Source organism: Temnothorax nylanderi, unplaced genomic scaffold (genome assembly GCF_030848795.1).
Source record: "Temnothorax nylanderi isolate EJ_2023f unplaced genomic scaffold, tnyl_v1.0 TNYL_tig1360_pilon, whole genome shotgun sequence".
In the NCBI taxonomy this organism is placed as follows: Eukaryota; Metazoa; Arthropoda; class Insecta; order Hymenoptera; family Formicidae; genus Temnothorax; species Temnothorax nylanderi.
This window is the reverse complement of record NW_027250422.1, coordinates 5,130-17,664: the sequence shown is the minus strand read 5'-3', so window position 1 is coordinate 17,664 and position 12,535 is coordinate 5,130. Positions and strand designations below refer to the sequence as shown.

The 12,535-nt window shown below is 41.3% G+C and overlaps 2 pseudogenes; both read left to right on the top strand.

The window, feature by feature from the left end:
- The first annotated feature begins 409 nt into the window (after positions 1–409).
- Positions 410–1,204, top strand: LOC139787246 (ceramide phosphoethanolamine synthase-like; annotated as a pseudogene).
- A 7,322-nt stretch (positions 1,205–8,526) lies between these two features.
- On the top strand, positions 8,527–9,691 carry LOC139787245 (uncharacterized; annotated as a pseudogene).
- Positions 9,692–12,535: the final 2,844 nt, after the last annotated feature.

Genomic DNA, 12,535 nt, shown 5'->3' with positions numbered 1-12,535 from the left:
GGATATCCATGCATGACAGACAGGACATCGTTTGGATGTCCAAAGGACGTCGGATTGTTGCGTGGGTTCCGATGATAAGCGACGGGCAGTCTAAGAACAAAGCGCGTACCGCGAGTCGTCCGTATTGTTATTCCGTTTAGTAATATTACTCCGTTAATCCACCCGCAAGTCAGGGTATTTAAATTAAGTGGAACAAGTGTATCTGAGATTCATCTTTATTATTAAAAAGCCACTGCTAACAAATCTCGCGAGTGTTGTTCTTTCACCATCCCGACGGATCGACGAAACCCGGTGCCGGGTTGGGACCTAATTCACGGCGCGGCACGACAGTCTTTACGATTGAGATATTTTCCTAAACAATGGAAAATAGTCGAAGTAATAACAATACCAAAACCTGGTAAATCTCTGGATGAAATCACTTCGTATAGAAATTTCCCTGACGGATTATTTGCTGGGCATCAGTCGTTCCTGGACGTGGCTGACGCCAAACGCCATCAGTTTTTCTCACGTAGTTGTGGCTGTGATCGGTGCCCGGTACGTCACACGGAGTTCCCTGTTTCACAGACGAGTGGGTGTCGTCCTGTTCCAAGTCAGAGCCTGGCTGAATAATCTGGACGGCCACGTGGCCAGGACGAGGCTCAACGTCAAGGGCGAGAGATCGGACGTTGGCTCTATCGGTTACCTTGTGAATAGCATCTGCGACGGTCTCGGCTGCATCGCTCTCACGGTCGCGGTATTCATTTTCCTGAAGCGCAACTCTAATCACCGCGATGGTTACGAGCGGCTGCCCATTCGGACAATATCATCGTCGTCACTGTCACCCCACAGTTCCGTTTCTTCTACCTCGTTCTGGAGATCGCCTCTGTACAACATTCTAATGGTGCGCCTCCAATTTTGCCTGACGAGCATCGCTTGGAACCGGTACATATCCGTGTACCAGGACCTCCTGGAGTCTGACGTCTCTTCGATGATCAGCCGAAAGGATCTCTACGATAGGCAGACCGTCGTCTTCAGAAGTTCCTCTTTCTGGACTATCGCTCTCGCGTGGAAGATCTTCAACTTTCACGCGATGATGGACTATATGCTTTTGGCAATATTTTTGGATCGCATTTGGGAATACGTCAGATTCGCATAGTGGCAGCTACCTACAGTTTTGTTTCTGCTTATTTCTTGCTCATATCCAAAGTTTTCGAAAAACTCATAATTAAGAGACTCAAACCAATTATTGAAGAAAATCAACTATTTCCGGAACATCAATTCGGATTTCGCGACAAGCATTCCACTATAAATCAGATTCATTGTATTGTTGACACAATTGAAGTAGCGCTTAAAAACAAGAAAATATGCTCAGCTATGCTGCTCGACGTGTCTTCAAACATTACAATGGAACAAGTATTCATTAACACAATGGAACGTTTATTCGCTCTTTACCGAGAAAATATGCACGTCCAATATGCCCGTATGGGGTTGCTAGTCCCCCGTCGAGCGCCTCCCCAGGTGGCGGATTGGGGAACGCTCGCCGGCTTGCCGGAGGGTACCGGGGAAATAAAATACCCGGGATGGACCAAAACTAGCAATCACTCTGAGCAATGAAAAAAACAAATTTAGGAAATACTACCCCAGGTGGCAGACCAGGTACAAGCCTGGAAAATCCACCCTCTGCGGAGGCTGGCTCCAAGGATTCTGGGGGAGTTGTTTATAAGCTCGTTTAATGAGCTGGACTTTAGAAATAAGTGCTCACTGCTCACTGAAGAAAACCAAGCATAACAGAATTAAATCTCTCGAGGCTAGACTTGCAAACCTAGAGAAACAGGAGGAGAGGTCTTACCACACGGATGAGAAAGAATTCACAACCCCACGGAAGGAGAAATCCGAAGCTCCTAAGGGACAATATGATTGGGTAATCCAATCTAGGAAGACCAAGAAGAGAAAAGCAGCTAACTCGCCTAAAACTATAATTACCCCACCGAGTTCTAGTCTTCCTTCTAAACAAGTTTTGCAAACAACTGCTAACAAACTCAACAAAGAAGTCGCCCCACCGCCAATTTACATCAACGGACTAAAAGACATTAATGAAGTCACAAATAAACTGTTGTGGCCCCAATTTATTATTAAGAAATAGGATTAAGAAATGGTTTTATTATTTAAAGATCACAATATTATTTAAAGAGCAATGAGAAAATTATGGAGACATTAGATAAACTAATAAGCAGTCTGGAACAACTAGAAAAACTTAACAAAATGAAATTCTGGTATGAATAAACTCAGACAATTCACTCGTGTACATAAAGACGCAATTCCTACAGGATAACATAATAATGTCGTTTACAAAATTCCGTGTAAAGATTTTGACGCTTCAACGAAGAAACTTTGGACACCCCTGTTACAGAGTACGTATTACGGAACTTTTATATTCAAAATAGATTCCGATCAGAATTTAGTTATTTCCGTTATATTTTTTTAAGGAGAACGGAATAATTCCGATCGGACTCCATTCTGAAAAGTTTTATACTAATTGTAAGAACTCTAATTAACATTTACGCCCCGTGTTACGCAGGTCAAGCAAGACACAGGATGAAAATCGAGGCTCAATGCGAGATGTGCAGAATTTATGGCGAAGTCCCCGTTTGAATAAGACCAAAGACAACCAAAGGATCAAACCAAAGCAGGAAAAGATAAGGTAAAGAAATCTTTATTTTAGAAACAGAGTTTCCAAGATATATTTTTTGTCTTATGCTACGATCTTTCTTATTGTTTTATTTCAGGAGACTGCGCAAAATGAAAAAGTTGTAGTGAAGAGGAGGCATTTATAAAAATTACTCAGAAGAAAACTTGTCAAAAGCAGTCAAGGATGTAAAGACGGGAGTACTCAGCGTGTCGGAGGCATCGAAGAAATATTCGGTGCCTCCTTCATCGCTTTACCGGCATACCGCGTAGAGTCAAACACGGACGTCTTTTAAATGTATACTCTGTCACGGGAATTTCCAATTCATCAGACGAATTTGTTACATTTCTAATATTTTCGACATGACTATTAAAATCTGACCTATAGACCTCCTAAAAATTGAGATTTTTATGTAAACCACAAATTTCCATCCAAAGTGGGATGCAATCTTCTTGTTGAGTCGAATTACGATTCATTAGACTGAATTGAAATACAATAACTTTCAATTGGCAATTATAAAGAAAGCATTCATTCACTTACGATAACTTCTATTTCTAAATTTAATCCTTTGATAGCTATTGCAATTCCGGTTATTAATCCACAACCGTTGATCGTCGTCGGTAATATTACTGCATCAAACTTTGACAAATATTCCATCATTTCGATGCCCAAGGTAGCCTGGCCAATGATCATATTTGGATGATTGTTCCTATCTTATTATTCCATAAGAATAAGAATTTATTTTTTAACGTTACTTTATACATTTCAATTTATCTGTATATAATTTTTATCTTCTATGATAGATAGTTTTTTCTATAAATTATAAATAATGACTAATGTAAGAACTTGTATCAATGTTGCTAAAAAATGATCTTTTAGTTACATATAGAGAGAGTTATCACTTTTCCATAAGAACTCTAAAATTAATTGTCTATATTTAACGCAATTTGTTTTTTTTATGTTTTTCTTTGTAATAATGTAATATAATAATGTATTAAAAAACCTATATGCATATACAGTAATACATAACGTTAATTAATATATCTAATTTCGTATCTTATTTCCTTTCCGCGCCGGCTTTGTGCATTTTCAATAATTTTTTTAGAGATGTTGCCACCAAAATTTTTATTTGGCTTTTTTTGGTGGCATGTGTTAGCACTATACTTGTTACCAAAAAAAACCCAGCTTTTATAGTATAACTTAAAAATAATTATTTTTAATTATTTATAATTAAGCCTGGCGACTAATTCCCCCGAGCAATCGAACTGGCAGTTTATTTGCATGTTCCTGAGTGACCAATTATCAATATCCGATAAAAATTGAGACTTATACTATGACTTGAAAATCTGTTTTTTTTCTCACCTGCGTACTTCTAGTGATGCATTCGAGCGAGACGAGACGAGAAAATACCGATACCGAGATTTAGTGTCGACAAAGACAAATGATTGAAAAAATTCTCTCGTCTCGACGGGCCGAGATTCTCGTTTCTTGATATTCTCGAATTTTATGTCGAGATGTTCGAGACTATCGACTATCTCGTTTCATCTGTTCTTTTATAAAGAGATAGTTCATTTCACGTTATTTATGACAGTAACATGAATATGAAGAGAAGTAATAATGAAACAAATAATAATTCTTATTATAAAAAGCAACGACTCGCTGAAATATCACGTAAGACATAATTAATATCTTTATCAATTATATATTACATTATTATACTAATAACAACATTGCCAACATTAACATTATTATTTTCAACTTGCTTATAGAAAAGACGACAAATATGGAAAATGAAATTCAAAATGACAAGGATGACAGAGATTGTACGCCTGATCAAAGCAAATCCACAGATTATTGGACTGGCGATAAAAAAGTATTATTAGAAATAGCATTTTTATTTGAAAAACGAGAAAATCAAGGTAAAATCGCAGTCTGTAAATTATGTACATCAGAGAAAAGAAGTAAAAATGAAAGACGGTAATACAAGTGGAATAAGAAAACATCTTTTAAATGCTCATTCGCAAATTTATGAACTTATATATGCTAATAATGGATCAAAATCAAAACTTACATCGGTAAGATATTTTTTCTCTTCTGAGAAAACTAATTTTTATTATATTAAGGGGGTGTTCTACTGTAAAATGCGCTTTTTTCGGGATTTTTTTACAAGAAACCAGTGAAAATTGTTAATATCAGCTTTATATTTTATTATCTTTAGAGAACATAAAAAATATTTTTTGAAGCTGAATTAATGAATATAAATATTAATTAAACCCTATCGAATACATGGCAAAAAAACGGTGTCCATGATTGCGCCCATTCTGGTTGTCATGAAACAAAAAATTCAAAAAGATTCTTAATTAATATGAGTTTGGCTATAACAGGAACTAGAATGGAATAAAAAAATTGAAAATTAAAAAAATGGCGGCACTTTGAAAATTTAGTATAAATTTTCTTAATCTTTCGAAGGTTTAAAGCCCCCATCAGATACGGCCAGCCAGGTGTTCGGATTATCGAAGGAGAGTCGTCTACGCAGGTTAAAACAAAAAATCGTATTTTACAAAATCACTTGGCCAAAAGTGTCGTCAGCTCTCCGACTATTATTAAAAACGCGAAGGCCAATGCAGCGAGAATAGCAAACTACTTTTTCCAGCTCAAGACGAACATCGCGAAAATGTTTAACGCAACAACTTACACCGATCCAAGCTGGTTGAATCGAGACTTTAAATTAAATTGTCTATTCGCGACATGTACGACTACTAGTAATTCTAATAACACAATAGGGTAAAGTGCCTATTTCGGATCAGATCCTAATAAAAGAGACAATATGATTGGGTAATCTAATCTAGGAAGACCAAGAAGAGAAAAGCGGCTAACTCGTCTGAAACTATAATTACCCCACCGAGTTCTAGTCTTCCTTCTAAACAAGTTTTGCAAACAACTGCTAACATACTCAACAAAGAAGTCGCCCCACCGCCAATTTACATCAGCAGACATTAATGAAGTTACAAATAGACTACAAAAACTAGAATTTAAAGGGAAAATAACAATTAACCCTACCGTCTAATGATATAAAGATCAATAGCCAAAATGGTGAAGAATATCGTAAAATCACCAAAATGTTAAACGAAGGAAAAGAATCTGGGCAACAAACTGAATGGCACACTTTTGCTGATAAAAATACTCGCCCCTTCAAGATAATGACGGTTTCACAATGTGCAAACTGATGAAATTATACGCAATTTTCAACCTAACGTCAGCGATTCTTTGAGTTATTTAAGTTAGTGACACTGAAGAATCGCGTTTGTAATATATCTACAAAGCGTTCGGGGAAGACGATCGCGGCCGACGCCGACAGGTTCAAGTTACACGTGATAACGTCGTCTATAATCTCTAGAGTCAGCTTTTGTTTTGTCGTCGCGCTCTTCGGAAGGAGACTCTCCCGAAACCAGCCTCAGCCTGTTCGCCGATTGGGACAGTCGTTCCCGACAATTAATCAAATATCCATCCCTAATTTAAAAAGTCACGAGTTTTGCGCGGCGAGTTTTGCGATGCTGGTGATGACAGGATGACGGCTCGCATCTTGTGGGGTTAGTACGCGAGGTTAGTGGGATTATATATATATTCCAACAAATAGTAAGTCCTAAATATTCGTTCACTCTATCAATTGCCTGCACACGTATAAATGTATAACTATACAAGAAAACCACGTTCCTTCTTCTCTGATTTAATGCGGGGGTTTTATCCAGGCACCAAATGGTACGGAGCAGGCAACCAGGCCGATACCGACGACGATTTGAACTCTCTTTCGAAGGAAGATGCGTGCTGTAGAGAACATGGCATGATTTCTGCCCATACTCGATACCGCCGCAAAAATGCATAAATGACTTTTGCAATACTTACAAATATACTATGTCGCATTGCGACTGCGATAACAAATTCCGCCAATGTTTGCGGAATGTTGATACCTTTGACGCCAATAACATCGAATGGAAGTAGGTAAACTATGTTAGTTCTAAATTACTCTGTGTGCGTGCATGCGCGCGCGCGCGCGCGCGCGCGCGCGCGTGTGTGTGTGTGTGTGTGTGTGTGTGTGTGTGTGTGTGTGTGTGTGTGTGTGTGTGTGTGTGTGTGTGTGTGTGTGTGTGTGTGTGTGTGTGTGTGTGTGTGTGTGTGTGTGTGTGTGTGTGTGTGTGTGTGTGTGTGTGTGTGTGTGTGTGTGTGTGTGTGTGTGTGTGTGTGTGTGTGTGTGTGTGTGTGTGTGTGTGTGTGTGTGTGTGTGTGTGTGTGTGTGTGTGTGTGTGTGTGTGTGTGTGTGTGTGTGTGTGTGTGTGTGTGTGTGTGTGTGTGTGTGTGTGTGTGTGTGTGTGTGTGTGTGTGTGTGTGTGTGTGTGTGTGTGTGTGTGTGTGTGTGTGTGTGTGTGTGTGTGTGTGTGTGTGGTGTGTGTGTGTGTGTGTGTGTGTGTGTGTGTGTGTGTGTGTGTGTGTGTGTGTGTGTGTGTGTGTGTGTGTGTGTGTGTGTGTGTGTGTGTGTGTGTGTGTGTGTGTGTGTGTGTGTGTGTGTGTGTGTGTGTGTGTGTGTGTGTGTGTGTGTGTGTGTGTGTGTGTGTGGTGTGTGTGTGTGTGTGTGTGTGTGTGTGTGTGTGTGTGTGTGTGTGTGTGTGTGTGTGTGTGTGTGTGTGTGTGTGTGTGTGTGTGTGTGTGTGTGTGTGTGTGTGTGTGTGTGATAATCGACAGGATCTCGTTATCGTGAACCGTTTTCGGGGCGCCGCGGGGGTATCGGGTTACACACGGGTATCGAATTTCGCGGGGGTACCGCGTTTTTGCCGCGCCGCGGGAGAGGGGGTCCGCGTTTTCGCCGCGCCGCGAGGTCCGCGTGCAACGACCGCGTTGGTCCGCGCGACGTCTTCTCGTTCGCGTTATCTCCCCCTCGTAGATGTTCTTTCGCGCCCCCGTCCCCCATTCGCGCGCGTCTTCACGGTCGCGGTCTCTCTCTCTCCATCGCTCGCGGTCTCTCTCTCATTCCCGTTCGCGCACGTCTTCTCGTTCGCGCGGTCCCTCTCTCCCTCGCTCGCGGTCTCTCTCTCGTTCCCGTTCGCGCGCGTCTTCTCGCTCGCGGCTCCCGTTCGCGTTCTCGCTCACGCTATTTAATCGTTTGGATCTTCGCGATATTTATTTTTTAATATTACATTTAAGTAAGCGATAAACGAAGACAGCTTAATGACAGGGAATGGGATGAATGGTAAATGAAAAAGAAAAATCGTTTAAACTTTTTACCATATTATAAACTTATTTATTTGTCATGTGGCATGAATTTTGTGTCGACAAGAATTCATACAAATAGGTTAAATTACTATGCACTTTATTCCTCTGATGGGGTTGAAAGACATTTTTAGGGAAGCCAACCCTTTACAAAATCATCTTACAATTACTCGCTTTCTGCCGCCTAAATATATATTGTAGATAAGTTACAAAATTGATATTAACTCTCGACTCTAGAATCCTCGCAGATATTTTTTCTGCGATCTTAAAAATGCAAGTTTGCATTTCAGCCAAGCGTCGCTGCTGCAGGGTGATCACCACCACAGTCCACATATACGTTAAATGTGATATATTTGTCAAGAACATACGTGTTTCGCGACGATTTCATTGCACACGTGCAAAACTGCAAATTTTGCAATTTCGCATAAGTCAATGGAGCGTTATTGTTTTCATGAACATACGTGTCTCGCGATGATTTCATCGAACACGTGTAAAACTGCAAATTTTGCATTTTTTTTCGAAAGGCGCAACCGTACGGATGCTGAGATGAAATTAGATACGATAAAAAAGCAAACGTTGCATTATTAGTAGGATATAAATTGACGAATCTGGGGGATACGCTCAGTGGCCGAGGACTGGAAGTCGCGAGTGCAACAAATTGTGGTAGAAAGAGGAACATGGAGCAAGAGTTGTTGGAGCAATCCACCCTTTTAAATTCGAGGGAAGACTTTGCCGCGTGGGAGCAACGATGCGACGAGTTTATCGAATCGTTGGAAGAACAAAGTCGAATTAAAAGGCCGCGATTATCGATCGGTCTTAAACAGTCGTTGGTCGCTTGTATCGCACGACTCGAAGGTCTGAAAGATTCGGTACGTCAACGTTTCGTGCATGTGGGTGCAGGATACAGTGCGAGTGAGACAGGACTTAGATGGCGTGAGATAGATACGGCTTTTGAAAGTCGTATACTAACCGGTGTGGTAATAAATTCCAAACACATCGACCCTCATCAATTTCTCAAAGATGCGAGAGACATTGTACTCATTCATGTGCGAATCGTCATGCAACGACATGAAAATGTAAAAATAAACACAATGTTTAATGGTGAATTTGTTGCGGGCGACAAACGCGCGAATAAAAGTATCGCTACGAGAAACTATGAACTCTTCCGTGAGTCCGATTTGTGTGAGTGGTACAAGCGACACGTCATCGAGCCTACCCAAGCAAAGCTGGAGGAATTCCAGGAACGCGATAGCGGATGGGCGTTGTCGCGTATACTTACTTTGACTGTAAATGTGAACAAATATAATCCATTGCACGCGGGGTGTCTTGTGGAAATACCGCGAGAAATTAAATTGAAGAGAGCGGTGATAAACGTGCGATCAATGGACAATGCATGTTTCGCATGGTCAGTGATGGCGGCTCTGCATCCAGCCCAAATAAATGCAGATCTGCAATCGTCGTATCCTCATTACACGTCGGTACTAAATCTTACAAACATTAAATTTCCAATGACGTTGGATCAAATTAAACGGTTTGAAGATCACAACGACATCTCCATCAATGTGTACGGTATCGAGAAAAAAACAAGGAACTTGCGATCTTGCCAATACGGGTTACTGGTCGAAAGATGGACAGGCATGTAAATCTACTGTACGTGCACGACGACAACGTGGGACATTTTGCGTGGATCAAGAACCTATCCCGCCTCGTGAGCTCGCAATTGAGCAAGAATAGAAACAAAAAATACTTTTGCGATCGGTGAGTATACATTCTAATAAATAATAAAAATAATTTTACGTGAAAGATATATAAAAAAAAATTTCATTATTTACAGATGTCTGCACTATTTCTACACGAGCGAGAAATTGGAAGCCCACACCGTCGACTGTCGGGAGATGAACGACTGCGCGATCAAGTTACCGAGCGATAACGACAAGTGGTTGGCTTTCAAGAATCACGGCAGGAAGGAACGAGTTCCGTTTATAGTATACGCCGACCTTGAATGTACCCTGGAGAAGATGGAAGCGGATCCGGAAACGTCCAGGTACACGTATCAACATCATCGCGTATTTAGCATAGGATACTACGTGCGCTGCTCGTACGACGACTCGCTATCAATGTATCGGTTTCGTCGCGATAAGGAGTGCGTCGCGTGGTTCGCCGAGGAGCTAAGACGTTTAGCTCACGACGTAAAGACAATCTTGTCCACTAATGTACCCATGGCGGATTTCACGCGAGACGAGTGGGAAAAGTTTAACAGCGCAACGCACTGTCACGTGTGCGAAAAACCGTTCGAGCCAGACGACGTGCGAGTACGCGATCATTGTCATCTGACCGGTCAGTACAGAGGTCCCGCGCACTCAAACTGTAATCTAAACTATAAAGATTCGCATTGCATTCCCATAGTTTTTCATAATTTATCGGGCTATGACGCGCATTTTATTATAACGGAAATAGCAACAGCGTACGAAGGACATGTAGACTTGCTCCCAATTACAAAAGAGAAATATATTTCGTTTACGAAAAACGTTAAAAGCACCGAAGATAAAGATAAGAAAACTTGCGTCAAATTGCGATTTATCGATTCGTACAAGTTTCTCACCGCTAGTCTCGACAAATTGGCATCATATCTCAGCAAGGATAAACTGCGAATATTGCAACGCGAATTTTGTAAAATATCCGCAGAAAATTTTGATTTGCTGACACGAAAAGGCGTATTTCCGTACGAGTACATTGACTGCGTCGAAAAGTTGGAGGACTCGTGTTTACCACCGCGCGACTCGTTTTATAGTTCATTGACAGGTGACACCGTATCCGAGAGCGATTACGCGCACGCCGTCAACGTCTGGCAGCGGTTCACCATTCGAACGCTCGGTGACTACAGCGATTTATATCTCAAAACCGATGTCTTGCTGTTGGCCGATATCTTTGAAAATTTTCGCGATAGCTGCGTCGCGAGTTATGGACTCGATCCCGCGTATTATTATACTCTACCAGGTTTTACGTGGGATGCTATGTTGAAGCATACGCGTATCAATTTCGAATTGCTCACCGACATTGACATGGTCATGTTTATCGAACGCGGTATACGCGGCGGTTTGAGTCAATGTTCAAACAGATACGCGCTGGCCAACAACAAGTACATGCAGTCGTACGATCCATCGAAACCGTCGTCATATCTGATGTATTTCGACGTAAACAACTTATACGGCTGGGCAATGTGTCAACCATTGCCATACGCAGATTTTCAATGGGTTGACGACGTGACCGATTTTAATGTTATGGATGTCGCGTTGGATTCCACGATAGGCTACATTCTCGAAGTCGACTTGGAATATCCGCAACATCTTCACGACGCGCACACTGACCTACCGTTCTGTCCGACGCGCGATAAACCACCCGGTAAGCGGCAGGACAAGCTCCTCGCAACATTATACGATAAGAAACGTTACGTCATACATTATCGCAACCTGCAGCAGTGCACTCGTCATGGTCTCCGTATATCAAAGATTCACCGCATATTGAAATTCGCGCAATCTCCATGGCTTCGCGATTATATAGAACTAAATACGAAATTTAGAACATTGGCCAAGAATGATTTCGAGAAAAATTTATACAAATTGATGAACAATGCTGTGTTTGGCAAAACCATGGAGAATGTGCGCAATCACGTTGACGTGCGACTCGTGACTCATTGGGAGGGTAGATACGGCGCGGAGGCAATGATCGCGAAACCAAATTTTCATAGCCGAAGCGTCTTTTCGGAGAATTTAGTAGCAATAGAAATGCGAAAACTCGAGGTGAAGTTCGACAAACCAATCTACGTGGGTATGTGCATCCTCGATATATCCAAGACATGTTTGTACGAATTTCACCACGAGTACATGTTACCATTGTATCACGACAAGTGTAAAGTCACGTACACCGATACGGACAGTCTCATTTATCACATCGAGTGCGACGATGTGTATGACACCATGAAGCGCCACATTATTAGATTTGACACTAGCGATTACGCGATCGATAATGCGTACGATATCCCACTCGCCAATAAAAAAGTACCGGGCTTAATGAAAGACGAAAATAACGGTGCGATAATGACCGAATTCGTCGGGCTTAGAGCAAAGATGTACGCCTTGCGAGTCGACGGTAAGAAAGATACGAAAAAGGCTAAAGGTGTTAAAAGTAACGTCGTAGCCAGGTCGATAACGTTCGACGATTACACGCGATGTCTGCACGACGAAATTGAAATGACGCGACAGCAAGCCTGCATAAGATCCAAACAGCACGAGGTATACACCGTGTCCGAAACGAAAATAGCTCTAAGTCCGTACGATGATAAGCGATACATTATACCCGGTTCTACCGAGACGCTGCCATGGGGGCATTATAAAATACCTTTGTAAAATACAATTGTAAATACATTTAGATATGTATGAAAATAAATGACTCATTTGTATGTATAATATGTTTTTATATTGTAATAAATTTTTACAATACATTATTCTTGTGTATCCATGAATTGTGTGAATTATCAAATCCTAACCACTTTACATAAACCTCATCCCCCCTTTTGCGCAAAACTTTTTCAACGAGATACACGTCGGG